The 15,491-nt window shown below is 38.5% G+C and overlaps 1 protein-coding gene across 17 annotated transcripts in view; it reads left to right on the plus strand.

Moving 5' to 3' along the window:
* The window catches only part of LOC105477607 (contactin 4), a 1,037,214-nt gene that overhangs the window by 937,857 nt on the left and 83,866 nt on the right, over window positions 1-15,491 (plus strand). The window lies entirely within an intron of this gene.

Genomic DNA, 15,491 nt, shown 5'->3' on the forward strand with positions numbered 1-15,491 from the left:
TGAGCTTTTCCTCTCAATTTCCTATTATCAGGAAAAGCAATTGGCATCTTACATCCACCCAAAGTAATCGGCAATGTCGTTGGAGAAATTTGGCCACCACTGAGACTAGTCCTGCGTAAGAAAATTAGACTGGGATCTAGCAATTTCTCAGGGCCATCAGTTTAATTATGAACATCCAATGTGAATAAATCAGACTTCAAATTATATATGTTTTTCACCAAATTGCTTAGTAACTGTGTCAACTCTTCCATTGATTGATCTCTGAAATTGAGAGACTTGAGGTGAAATTCCAGTCTCCTAATATATAGTTCAGTGTTTCTCTGACTTTGTGAGCATGTAGACCACCTAAGAACCTTAATAAAATGCAGAATCTGATTCAGAAAGTTTGGGATGGGCCTGAGATTGTGTGTTTCTTATAAGCTCCCATATGTAACATAGCTGCTGACCTCAAAACAAACTTTAAGGAACTAGATAACCCTGGATAATAACAACAAATACCAGTTGTAAGCAAGTGTGGCACTTTGTAGTTTTCAAAGAACTTATTTGTAAATTAATTTTTAAAAATCCCTACAAAGACCCAATTCTTCAGGTATAGATGAGGAAACCGAGGTTGAGAAAACTTACATCTTTAATTGAAGTCGCACAACTAGAAATTTAACCATGTTTCTCATTCCACAAACTGCAGTTGTTCCCCCTTCACATCATCTGTCTGGACCACATTCACCCACTCATTCACAGTAAATTTAACTGTGCATCCATCACGCCCTACTCGAGGGGCTGAAGATACAGTAGTGAATGAGGAAAAGCTCTTACCAGGTTTTCTGATGTGTAAATGGAATGATTGGCCCTTCCCAACTCCAGTGGTCTGTGATTCTGTCACAGTGTGCCATGTTTAAAAAATGAAATTATAGAATTAAGGCATTATCTTGGGAATCATTTTCTACCTGTGTGCTCTCAGAATCAATAAACTTACATTCAGCTGATCATCACCATCATACAAAACTTCCTCCCGCATTCTTTGTCTCATTGCAGACGAGCATGTCTGAGCCTTATTTCACACTATCCAATCAATACTTAATTCTCCTCCTAAGTTGTGTTGTTTTGTGCTCCTCCTGGCCACTGCTGCCTTAGTTCAGGTTTTCTCTTGTCTAGTCTGGTGGTGTCTAGTAGCAATTTTTCTGATGATGGAAATATTCTATGTCTGCGCTAATCCAATACAGTAGCCACTTGCCATATGTGGGCATCGAGCACTTGAAAGGGGACCAATGCAACTGAGGAAGAGACATTTTAATTATCCTTAATTTTAACCTAAGTTTAAGTAGCCCCATTTGCTTAGCCATCTCTTGGACAGCATGTGCCTGGACGCTTGCAGGAACTTTTCTGCCTGGTTTCCACTGGCTGCTTCTTATACCCAAACTGATTTTCCTCATTCATTCACCAGCATGATCTTTCCAAAATGCAAATCTGATGGTATCACTCCCATGCCTTAGGTTCTCATCCTAGGATAAAGTCTTTGCTTCCTACGTGACTGGCAAGGGTCTTTGTGACCTGACCCCTTTCTGAACCTGCCAGCCTCCTTTCTGCCTCACAGTTAATGCTCTGACAATGAGCTACCACCTTTTCCACATGTTGTCACATATCCCTTAAGAATCAGTTCATCTCCATGAAAAATTTTCATTGATTCAACCCCATCCAGGATCTCTGTTATGTTTTCAGGATACTCTATAGATACATATATCATTTCAGGTAACCACATTATTTTATCTGTCTCATATTTATTGGTGGTGATAGTGGAAATTCACCAGACTGTGAATTTCTTAAAGGGAAGGGTTATTTCCAATTCATCTTTATTGACTGAGACATTACCATAGGTAGTGAGCACTACTAGCCACTGAATGAATCGGAGATGAAAAGAAGGAGAGAGGGAAGAAAGGAATGGGGGATTAAACCCGTTAGTATCAAATTTTAAAAATAAATATTGGCTGTTAACTGTTTGGGAATCTCAATTTTTCAGTTAACTTTATTTTTTTTTACCATTGATAGCTAGTATAAACCTCAGTTAGACATATTTGGATTTTTGGAGGAGTGGGGGATAGGTTTCCTATAAACAATTGATCATTTGAATTTAGTTTCAGTTGTACAAAATAAAAGGCATTCCAGCACAGAAAGACAAATTTTGCACGTTCTCACCCACATGTAGAAGCTAAAAATTAAAACAATTGAACTCATGGAGACAGAAAGTAGAATAATAATTACCAGAAGGAGGGAGGGGTAGAAAAGGGGTGATGGTTAATGGATACAAAAATATAATTAGACAGAATGAAGAAAATCTATTATTCAATAACACAATGGGGTGACTATAGTCAACAATAATTTATTGCATATTTTAAAATAACTAAAAGGACCAAATTTGAATGTTCCTAATACAGAGAAATGATAAATGAGGTTATGGATACCTCAATTACCCTGATGGGATCATTACACATTATATGCCTGTATCAAAATGTCACATGTATCCCATAAATATATATGCCTATTATGTACCCATAATTAAATACACATTTTAATGAAGAAAGAATAAATAGAAGGCATTGAATCTTCTCTACATAGACAGATTATTTTAATCAGCCAAGTTATGTTTCCTTTTGCTAAAATGTCTGAATTTTGACTATATTGACTGGTGGACTTTCAAAGCCATAAGACACTTAAGTTCAGCCATATCGTAACTGCCCAGTGGGTTCACTCTGCCTGCTGCCTACACAGAGCAGATTTATCAAGACAGGGGAATTGCAATAGAGAAAGAGTAATTCATTCAGAGCTGGGTATGTAGGAGACAGGAGTTTTACTTTTACTCAAATCATTCTCCCTGAGCATTGGGGTATCAGAGTTTTTAAGGATAATTTGGTGGGTCGGTGGGGAGTGGGGGCATGAGTAAGGAGTTCTGATTGGTTGAGTTGGAGAAGAACACATAGGAAGTCGTAGCTGTCTTCTTGCACTGAGTCAGTTCCTGGGTGGGGGCTATAAAATCAGATGAGCCAATTTATTGATCTGGGTGGAGCCAGCTGATCCATTGAGTGCAGGGTGTGCAAAATGTCTCAAGCACTGGTCTTGGATTTTATAATAGTAATATTATCCCCAAGAGCAGTTTGGGGAGGGCAGAATCTTGTAGCCTCTGGCCTCATGACTCCTAAACCATAATTTCTAATCTTGTAGGCTAATTTGTTAGCCTACAAAGGCAGTCTAATCCCCAGGCAAGAATGGGGTTTGTTGTGGGAAAGGGCTATTGTCTTTGGTTTAAACTATAAACTATAAACTGAGTTCCTCCCAAAGTTAGTTTCCATCCCAGTGCCCAGGAGTGAACAAGGACAGCTTGGAGGTTAGAAGCAAGATGGAGCTGTTTAGGTCAGATCTCTTTTCACTGTCTCAGTTATAATTCTGCAATGGCAGTTTCAATATCATTTTTCAGAGGAAGAAACTATACAGCTTACCCATGATTAATCAGTAAATTAGTGGTGAATTCAGTAGAAACTGGTGTGTGTATGGACACATTCTCAAAGTCTAAATCTGGAAAGAAAGGCATTTTGTTTTTCAAATACCTACTTCAGGGGAGTTTTGTTTGCTTTTTTTTTTTTTTTACTGACAAGGATTTTGGTTGAGATTTTACTTAAAATGAAAGTGACAAAGTTGTGCTGCGTTTTGTACTTCATGCTGTGCCAGTTAAAAGTGGGGTGGGTCATCTGTCTATGAACCATGACCATTTTCAGTTGAAAGTTAGGGAAGTCTGCCTTATCTCAAAAGCCCTTGCCTTTGGGTTTCTGTTCAGATGGTATCAGCTGGAACAAACAAGCTGAGATTGCATTTGCTGTTTTCTGTGCTAATCTCAAGAACAGTTCCAAAACTGGTTTGTCAGCAGCTGAATGGAGCACAGAATCTGTGGGCATGACCATATTTCTCCTCACAAGAAAAATCACTTTTTAAGTTTCTTGGAAGTTGATTACAATGTGCTTTTTGCTCCCTCCTCAAAAGTAAATATCGGAATCTATCATTTTCTGCTTTGGATGTATGCCTAAACAACCAAAGAAGCGCATCAAAACCAAGGGAAAAAATGTAGAAAGGCCAACCTAAATGTATACAGGGTATAATCCCTCCACAGACTATAGCTACACAGACAAAGTGAGATGAAGAACTTGGCAGTTATCTGGATGGTTTTTCCCAGTTTAGCTGATGCACTTGACTGTCCAGAGTTCCTCTTGTTAAGTAATGTTTTGCCTGAATTTTCTGAAAAACAGAAATAGCACTAAAGATGAATCCTGAACTCTGAATAATTGTGTTATAAGTGAGAAAAAACTTTTTGTGATCAGCCACTAAAAGGAAAGTCACAAGAAGAGTCCTCCTCTACCACCACCACCACCACCACCAGAGCAAACTTGTTTACAGCCTCTCTGAGTCATTACTGTGCTAGGTTTTGAACACAGAGAGCAAAAGGACTATGAGTTTATATACTGGTGAGGAGAAAGTCAAGGTGGTGGACAGTTATAATCAGGATGGGCACCCATGTTGACCCCCTTCTTCTGATGTTTCAGCCATCTGATGCATCATCTGTGGACACACAGATATTGTTTCCTCTGTATACACTGTCTCACAAGGGACACTGTGTTCATCACAACTCTTCAGGTTGCAAATGACTAAAATCCAACTCAAACTGGCTTATCAGGCATTTTTGACAACTTTATTGAAGTATAATTTACATTCCATAAAATTCACTCATTTTTAGTGTACAACGCAATGATTTTTAGTAAATGTACTAAGTTTTGCAACTATCACCATCATCTCATTCTACATTATTTTCATAATATTTCAAAGGGAATCTACTGGCTCACATATCTGAAAATTTCAGGGTTTGCTCTATGTGCTAAGGGAATATCATCAAGACTTGATTTCTGTTGGTTTCATTCTCAGTCAAGCCATTCCCTGATGAAATGATGAATGACCCCTAGCGGATTATCTACCATTTTAGTAACCTCAGCATAAAACATATACCTCTTTTCCAGTTTTTTGAACAGATGTCTTAGGATGACACACATTTATCGTGATTGGCCTAGACTAGGTCACGTGTCCACTCCTGAACCAATCACTTTAACCAAGAGTGTGCGATGCTTTGTCATTGGCCGTGCCTATGTCACATGAACACCCCAGCAGCCAGAGAATGGTGTTACAGCCACCCAAAGTACATGGTCTATAGTCTGAAAGTGAGGAGACATGATTTCCCAAAGGAAAATTGGGATTATTATTATTGTTATTACTAGACAAAGAGAAATGGATGCTGGGCAGACAATACAATAGATGTCCAATCCACAGGGAAATTGTGATCAGAGTGATGTTGCTTCTTTCCTTTAGAATCCCCTGTAGTGGTAATCACAGAGTCTTTTATATAGCAAGTACTCACAAAATATCTGTGGATTGATCATTTTAGGCTAAAATATAGAACAGACCAACAATGACAGACTTTTGCTTTCTTATTTTATTGTTGGGGAAGGCTAAAAAAATTAGGAATATCATTAAAATTATTAAAAACTAATAAATTGGGGCTTGTCTGAGAGGCCACATGGGAGCATGATAGTGAGAGAACAGCTGGATGGGTGTCAGAACTCAAAAGCAGATTGCAGTCAGACTCTTCCCCTGTGTAGGGCATTAAATACGTATATATACACCCACACACACATACAGTTGATCCTTGAACAACTAAGGGGTTAGGGATACCAACCTTCTGCCCAGAAAGAAATTCACATATAACTTTGACTCCCCACAACCTTAACTACCAATAGCATACTGTTTTTGTTTTTGTTGTTGCTGTTGGTTTAAGAGAGACAGTCTTGCTCTGTCACCCAGGCTGGAGTGCAGCAGCGTAATCATAGCTCATTTTAACCTCTAACTCCTGGGCTCAGGTGATCCTCTAACCTCACCTTCCCAAATAATTGGGACTACAAGTACATGCCCCCACACCCAGCTGATTCTTTCATATTTTTTGTAGAAACAGGGTCTAGCTATGTTGCCCAGGCTAGTCTCAAACTCCTAGGGTTGAGTGATCTTACTGCCTCAGCTTCCCAAAGCACTAGAATTATAGGCATGAGCCACTGCACCTGGACTAATAGGCCACTATTGACTAGAAAGCCTTAATGATAACACAAACAGTTTATAAACACTTTTTTTTTTAAATTAAGACAATCTCACACTCTGTTGCCCATGCTAGAGTGGTACAGTGGCTTGATCCCAGCTCACTGCAGCCTTGACCTACTGGGTTCAAGCAATCCTCCCACCTCAGCCTCCCAGGTTGTTAGGACTACAGGTGCACACCACTATACCTGGCTAATTTTTGTATTTTTTGCATAGATGGGGTTTCACAATGTGCTCAGTCTGGTCTCAAACACCTGGGCTCAAGTAATCCACCCACCTCAGTGTCTCAAAGTGCTGGGATTACAAGCATGAATCAACATGCCCAGCCAATTAACACATATTTTGTATGTTATATGGATTATATGCAGTATCCTTTATTATTTTTTGTTTTTTCTGAGACCGAGTCTCACACCGTTGCCCAGGCTGGAGTGCAGTGGCGTGGTTTTGGCTTATTGCAGCCTCTGCCTCCTGGGTTCAAGTGATTCTCCTGCCTCAGCCTCCCGAGTAGCTGGGATTACAGGCGCCCACCACCATGCCCGGCTAATTTTGTATTTTTAATAGAGACAAGGTTTCACCATGTTAACCAGGCTGGTCTCAAACTCCTGACCTCAGGTAATCTTCCCGTCTTGGCCTCCCAAAGTGCTGGGATTACAGGCCTGAGCCACCGTGCCCAGCCTATGCTGTGTTCTTACAATAAAGAAAAAAAAATGTTATTAAGAAAATCATAAGGAAGAGAAAAATATATTTCCTGTTTGTTAAGTGGAAGTGCATCATCATACAGGTCCTTATCCTCATCCTCCTCAAGTTGAGTAGGCTGAGGTAGAAGAAAATGTGTGTATTTTAGGATTTGCACAGTTCAGACCCATGTAGTTCAAACCCATGTTGTTCAAGGGTCAACTGTATATCTATCTAGATAGATAGATAGATAGATAGATAGATAGATAGATAGATAGATAGATAACCTTTCTTATTGCTCTTTCATCAGAAGAGTAATGCTAGTGAGTGATCTGAAATTTAGTGGTGTACCATAAACTGGCAAGAAACCTAGCAAATTGTAATTTATATTCACAAAACACTTTTTTCAAACTATGCAAATCTTTACATCTAACAGAAAAACAATAAACAGAATTCTAGAACCTTTGGAATAAATAATTCACTAGCAATAGATATGTTAAAGTATATTGTTTATAGAAAGGACCAGAGTTGAAAATTGTGAAGGAACAGCCTGTATTTTAAAGGTAAATTTTATGCCATTTTTCCTAAAAGGAATATGGTCCACAGCAAATTTTACATCCATAAAAACTTTATCTTCTAGGGACTTTTAAGGTTCTCTTTCTTGACAGGAACTTCAAGAATGGCAAGATATTTCTTTCTTTCACTTAACTGAAATGTGACTATGAAGATGCTGTAAAAATTTGCAAACTAGGTTGTAAATAGCAGCAATGAAAGCATTAACTCTCATAGCCACATTTCCAGAAGTGCACTTTACATTATGCTGGAGATAGATATTAAGAAATAAACCTGAATGCTTATATAAAAAGTCCAGCCTCCTGTTTTCCAAGCACAGTGGTATAATTGCAGCTCTAATTTATGGCGCATACTTCGTAGGATTGCTGAGTAATTATACAGACCTCCCAATGTTTTATATTCTTTTCAACTTTGTTTCCCTCTGCTATGTGACCACTACAAAGCGAGTATCCCCAAATCACTTATTATTCAGGTTACCTAATTTTTAAGAAAATGAATTTGCTATTAACATCATTTTCTTATATAGCACTGTAACTCATAAATGTTAAAAATCATTCTGCTCCTTAATTTTCCAGCTAACTCATACACACACACACACACTCCTACATATACACATACAGACACACACACTCAAAGATTCTAATAAATTCCTGATATTTACCCAATGTAGACATGTCTAACAGTTCTGCATGACTTGATCTGAAATATTGGACATGTCAACAGTGCAACAAAGCATGATTCGTTAGGGATAATACTAACCAATCTCATTTTTAAACTGATTACAGGGATCCAATGTGAATAATTTGCTGCTGTGGATTATTTGGAAACAGTTGTAGCACATTTTGTTTGTTGCTTGAGGTTATCAATGTTTTCAGAACACTATCTTCCTTTCATAGTTCTTTTGAGTTTAATATTTATACAAAAGCCCAGTTTACCAGATTTTTCAGTAAATGTAGTATGCTGATTATTAGAGGAGGATTTGCCAGAAAACTCCTTTACATATACATAGTGCAAGTATCTTCAGATATTATCCTCTTCTTTGCTTTAAGTAGGTCAGGTTCACAATGAACCGTTCTCCTCAAACCCCTCCCCTTCGTATCCTTATCAAATTCCCTTTATCAATGTCGCATCTAAATTACTACCTTCTACTTTTCCACCAAGACACTTTTAATAATAAGAGCTTCCTGCTCCTTTCTCAAGCTCTTCTCTTTTTCGGTCATCAACTTCCCCTTGGAATTAGGAAAAGGTCCTTGCAGATTTGGGCTATTAAATAGGAGAGGACTCATATATCAAATGTTCTGTCATCATGAGAATTATTTATTGGAACCCATTACCTGTGCACTTCACAGTTCTTTTTAGATGGTTTGTCTGAAAAGAATAAAGGCTTTTCCTTGAAATGAAATCACTTTCTTTGCTATCTAAGGAAGAAAATAGTTGAGTCTAATCATTAAGAAACGAGAGGATTGCTGTAAGGACTTGAGTTGATCATGGAAATTTCTCCTATGCAAAACAGATCTGAAGGTACAGAAAACATAAAAATAATATCCCTGGGAAGAGAACACCCAAGTATTAATGCCAGCTCATAGCAGGCTTTATTGAGCTTAACAGAAAAAGTAAATACAGCTGACATACCCTCAAGATTAAACTTTTTGGTATCATCTCTGTTTATCCCAGACAGTGATTTCTCTATTCAGTTTTTGTGATGTGGAGATTCTTCCGAAGGCCTGGAAGTGTTCAAAACCATTGTGCATAGCCTCGTTTTGGGGGAGAATGTTATAATTTTCCTCCAAATCCTAAGTAATCTGTGACCTCTACCCACACATCAAGAAAGGTTAGAAATCAGTCCTAATCCCAGGAATTGTCATCATTGTCTCTAAAGACTAAATGAATTTTAATCCAATAATCAACATATTTAATGTGTGCCTGTTTGTATATAAAGGACTGTGTAAAATGATAGGGAGACCAAGAGATGAATACGACCTGGGATTTGAGTTCTGGAAATCATTTGGGTAAATGCTGTGATGATATATTCAGGCAGTGTAACATCAATACCACGTTGAGTAGATTCGGCAGCTTTGGAAGGTCATGAATTGGCCATTATGCAATTTGCCCAACACAGTTTATACTTATTCGTACCATTGTAAGAGGAAGTTGATCATGGGAGAATGGTTGAAATAGATGTGTGTTTCACAAGGTACAAGATTGGCATTTCTCCAAGTACTCAGATCATCTCGGACGGTACACAGTATACAGACACTAAAAAGCACTGAGCAACATAGTTCTCTTAACACTCCTTCTGAGAGTATCAAGGGGAAACTCATGATTGGTCCTAGCATGTCTGAACACTTTTGAAATCCTCACTAATCCCTCTTTTACCAAAAAAAAAAAAAAAAAAAAAAAAAAAAAAGTAGTTCCTAGGCTGAGAATCCTGGGAGACAAGTTTACCTAGCTAGAATATAATACCTTTGGTGTGTTTTTACCACATTTATTTTTTATGATTACCACTATTTTGGCAAGTGGATACTGGTTTCCATGTATCGTAGCAACTTCAAGTTTCCTTTATTCTTTAATTTTGAACTCTGAACCATTTAAAAAATATTGTGACTATTGGTTATTAGAATGATGCTAAAAACAACAACAGAAATGATCATTGCAGCTAACAATTACTAGTTGTTTACCATGCATCATCACAGTTATAAATGTTTCACAGGAATTTTACTTTTAACCTTCTCACAACAAAACCTATGAAATTGAGGTGCTCATTAATTATGACCCCTATTTTAGAGATGGCAGTCTGGAGCCCAGAGACGTTGAGACTCCCAAGTCACATGTCTAGCAGATAGAGAGGCAAAGATTTCAGCTGTCTGGTAGTACATGAATATGGCCGAAATGGAGACATGTCAGGAGTTCAGGAAAGCTTAGAATGGATGACGGTTGGTGATACTGAGTTTCTGTGCTTCCCAGAAGGCAAAGATGCAGCTGCTTTAGCGGGCAGGGAGAGACCTTGGAGATTTTAAGTGAACCTTGACAGTGGTGTTCTATCGTGATCAGTGAATGAACTAGTAGATTCCACTTTAGTTTTCTCTCTTAGAAATATTATAAAGTTCTGGTATAAGGGGTTGAAGCAAATAAAGCATGATCCTGAAATCACCAAAGAGTTGCGAATTGGGTGCACAATTAAAACATTTTTTGTTTCTGGCATGGCCAATATTGCTATTTGTCTTGTAGAAATCTCTTCTCCTTACTAAATTATATAATCTATATAGTGGGCCCCCCTTTCTAATTAATAATTAATATTGTCTTCCAGGCATTTTAGTTACAAGTGGTAAAGGAAGCTTCTGTGATTTCAACTTCAAGTTATTTTTCACATATTCTTTACTTTTGCTTCTGCTTTCAGACACATTAAAAGGGACACAGATTTCTCAATATTAGGAAAAGCTATTTTGACGAGTAAAATTAGAAAGCAAACAGGAAAAAAAGAGAGAACTATTTAATTATAACCAAAGATCTAATGGCAAATTTAAAGAAAATCTCTTAAATGCGGTTACCTTTTTTACTTCTCGTTTTCTTTCTTTCCTATACCCTCCAACACTGTAGGATGGCAGGGTAGGAAGGGTACAGGTTGTATAGTGAGCCCTGAGCTCAAAACTCCACTCTATTTCTTATAAATTATATTGACCTTGGATGTTTTAATTTGTTTCTCTGGATTTCATTTTTCTTAACTGAAAAATTAGGATAATGATACTCCTCAGAATTGTGCAGATTAAATGAGATAATAAATGCAAGCAGCCAACAGCACCCAATAGGATGTTGTAGGTGCTTAATAAACTTCTTAAGCATCTCCATGTGCCCAACACTCAACTTAGTATATTTACAGTTTTCCTCTGGGTCTCTTGGTCCATTTCTGTCCATGTCTTCTTTATTTCTAATTATTTCTAGAGACAGCTGCACTTTGTTATTAAACTATTCTTTTACAAGCTACCCTACTGTCCTGATTTTGTTATATAAAACTTCCTGAGTGCCTTATATATTTTAATAAGTTTTTTCTCATTATAAAAGTTATATTACTTATTATGATGCTTTGGTAAAAGTATATGGAAGTATAGAAAATAACAAATAATATTGCTTTAAATAATATTACTTTCCTGTCCTTACCCCCATTCATCCTCACAATGCCTTATGGAATTATGTTGAAATTGTCTCAGGTCCTAAATTCTCAGAAGAAAGGAATTTTAAATCTTATATGAATGGAAACATGGAGAGATCTTGCATCAATTAAATATAGCAATTTAAGAAACAAATTTTAGACAAAATGACATCCAAACATGTCCTTTACTTTATTTCCTTTTCCCAAAGACATGGAGTTTTCAGTGTTACATGTTTACCATGTGAATAAATAAAATCACAAAATCTTACCAGCCCAAGAAAAGTATTTCTCATGTTCATCATGCACTGTGTCACAAAGAATAATTAAAATTAACTCTGTGATCTTTAATACTCATCCAGCCCCAGGCAGAGAGTTATTTCCAGGTTATTTTAAAGGGCTTTCAAACTGTTGTTCAGAGGAAGTTAAACCTGGATCAAACCAGGTTAAACAAACACAAGTTTATTTTTTCTTTTGAGCAATGCTGCAGACAAGGGCAATAGGGTCTGAACGCAGCTTGTTCTTCAGGTGGCCTGAAATGCACAGGTTGTTCAGCGGTTTATTAAACCCAAATCTTACAACGGAAAGCAAATTATCTCTAAGGGAACTTTGTCACCAGGGTGTCTGTTCAATAGTGATGTCTATTGCTGTCACAGAGACTACACAGAAAGATCAATGACAGGTTTGCCTGAAATTACCCCTGGAGTAGATGTCTCTCTATTGACCTACGTTTAAGTTTGTTATCCAAAATACCTTTTTTTTTCTTAAGATGGGGAGCAAAGCCATCTTCTAGGGGTCTCAATTGACTCTTTATGAATTGCACATTACCACAAAACTATATCTCTTTCTTTCTGTAATTCAAAATAATTCATTCCTTCCCATCATGCTGAGAATTTCCACGTATCTTTTGAAATCAAGTATGTAAGCTTGGGCAAATTTCAGTTAAAAGTTAAAATACCTTTTGAATTTTATTAAAAGAGATAGCCAAGGAAATTCAGACCAAAACAAGTCTTTTTTTTTTTTCTTTTCTTTTCAGAGAAAAGTCTTGGTGTTATTTGCTATCAGGTAGGTCTGTAGCATTTAGCCTACCCATGCCAATAGGATTTTCTAATTTCTCAACTGGCACAAAGCCAGGGACCCCTGTACTGCATCCATATGTTAGCTCTTGCGGTCACAGGCTAATTCTCCTGTTGATAGGTTGAATATATGAATCTTTATCCTTGTCTCTTCATTGCCACCTCTCCACTCCTTCCACATTGTGACTATTTCTTGGGCATTGTATTCCACAATTATGCTGTATTGCTGTTGCCTCAAGGGTGAATAAAGACAATGCCTTTCTCATAAGCAGTTCAACTTCCAGGCAGAACAGCTTAGAAAACCATAGGTTGCCATTTTGGTATAGACCCTCCCCTGTCTTATTTTGGTTATAATTTTAATACTAAAGTAAATATTTATTGCTTGGCCAGAGTAACAAGAAAAATATCAAATGGGAGATGTAGTTTAATCCAATCAACAAACTGGGTTAATTACAGAAGAAATTAAAATTGCAAGCAGGCCCTAATCTTTTTTTTCCTAGTGGACTTTTATTCTTTTGTACATTACCCATTACTACCCCCAAACTGTCTTTTATACTGCTCATTTGATTGTTGCTGTATCACCGAGAGAGCAATAATTGCAAGTCTCTGTTAGCTGCTGTTGGGGAAAGACCAAGCCTTCTACAGGCTGGAAGGAGGCTGAGCAGTGGGCATGGGAGGTGGTGCCAGGCCCACAGAAGCAGAACCCCTCCTCTGTATCACTCCCTCTGCCCGTCTAAGGGCTTCAAACAAGGGTTAACAGCCTTGGGGGGTTTTCTCTCTTGATACCTGTTACAGGTTAAACAGTGTCCCTGTAAAATTCATATTCACCCACAGTCTCAAAATGTGACCTTATTTGGGGCCTTTGCAGATGTAATGAAGTTAAGATGAGGTCATACTGGCTTGCATAGGCCCTAATCCAATGACTGATGTCCTTATATAAGGAGAGGGAAATTTGGATACAGAGGGAAGACAGCGTAAAGAGACACACATCCGCACCATGTGATGATGGGAACAGAGATTGAAGTGATGCCTCTGCAAGACATGGAACACCAAAAAAAAAGGGCCAACAGCCACCAGAAGCTGAGAGAGAACCAAAGGTTTCTCCCACAGAGCCTGTAGCAGCAACCAACCTGGCCAATACCTTCATGTCAGACTGCCATCCTCCACCACTTCCAGAGTATAAATCTTTATTGTTGTAAAGCACCTGGTTTGTGGTGTGTTGCTATGGCAGCCATAGGAAGCTACTACCACACCACACCCCTTGTCCCCTCCCACTCCATTGCTCTGTTCTCTCTGTCCAGTATGTCTGGAGTGGAAACATTGAAGGGGGGTAGATCGTGTCCTTATAACCACAGGCTACCCTAAATCCCTGCCTCATGTACTCAGGCACATGCTGCTGCTGGTTTAAAGTCAGGGTTCACAGTCTCCAAAGCCTGCAGGGGCCTGGTAGGAACATTAAAGAGAGGTTCAAGCCAGGAATGGATGGGAGCTAGAAGCCCAGGATCTGCTCAAAGGGGCTGCTGCCCATCTCCTCCAGCCTATTGGTGCCCTGAGGGGATATGTTGCCAGTATTGCCCTATCTTCCCCTATGTCACAATTAGCCAGGAATGGGCTTTTATATGAAATCACACAATTATTCAATTTTTATTTTAATTGTGTAGAAAAAGCAAGTATGTCTGTGGCTGTGAAGTTCCTCTGGTCTATTAACGAGGCGCTCGCTGACACGTGCCCAATTCTGTCCTGCCTTATGATGTACGAGAGACCTTTGGTTGGGGGATGCCTGTGTAACCACCCTCATTCTAGGGCATCGCTGATGGCGCCTGGGGACAGCAGTCTTTCCTTCCTGGAGCCAGGCCTCCTATGACTGCTCTGCCATCCTCCCCTCTGCCATCCTTCAAGTTTGCTTGAGCTGAGAAGTAGTCTTAACGAAATGTAAGTTAGTCGCTCACCCCTTGCAGAGTTCAATTAACAAGAGTGAGGTCTGGTATAAAGAAAGTGATTTATTCCAAAGCTAGCTTGAGGGGAGAAATACAGGTGTCTTGCCTTAAGTGTACCACTTCACTTTTGGAACAGAAAGCGGGTACTTTGAAAAGGTAGAGGAGGAAGCAAGCAAAACATGTGATACTCTAGTGCCTTATCTACTAGGTGGTCGAGCTTGTGACTGCTGGCACCTTCGTGGACAGGACTAGGCTGCAAACTCACCAGGTGGGAAGGAGTTTCATATCTCTTGAGGCAGTCTCCTGGTGGGAGGAAGTTTTGTAAAATTGAGGCAGCCTCCCGGTCGGTGAAAGTTTCTTTCTGGAGCGCCTAAGCACATAGTTAGATGAACTTGCCCTGTAGGGAGTGTCTGGTGAAGGGGAGGTAAAAGGCTGTATTTGCATTTCTAAAGGGCTAAGTAGGAAGTGGGGGACCAGGGGAATGAGAAAAAAAGAGAGAGAGAAAAATAATTAAACCATCTTAGAAAAATGGGGCTACTTGGTGACAGTAGCAATAATTATTTTAACTATGTTTGGGATTTTTTAATAAATTTTAGCTCTTCAGGAGTCTAGCCTCCCTTGTAATGTGTAAATCTGTTGTTTCACTTTCAGGCGTTCAACTTTCAAACATGTTTTCTAGAACTGATCATGTATAAAAGAGAGTAGAAGCCTCCTAAGGCATTTTGAGTTTTTTTTTTTAATTGCACATAATTTTAAGTGAGTTACTTTATTCTTGATCTAACAATAATAAAGATGATTTAAAATTTAACAAAACAGTTTGTCACTTTTTTGTGTATTTTGTTTGTTTGTTGACAGGAAATGATCACTGCATAATTTCTTTCTCTGAAGAAGGGGAGAAGTGGTTTTCTAAGT

The sequence above is a fragment of the Macaca nemestrina genome, chromosome 2 (genome assembly GCF_043159975.1).
Source record: "Macaca nemestrina isolate mMacNem1 chromosome 2, mMacNem.hap1, whole genome shotgun sequence".
Classification (NCBI taxonomy): Eukaryota; Metazoa; Chordata; class Mammalia; order Primates; family Cercopithecidae; genus Macaca; species Macaca nemestrina.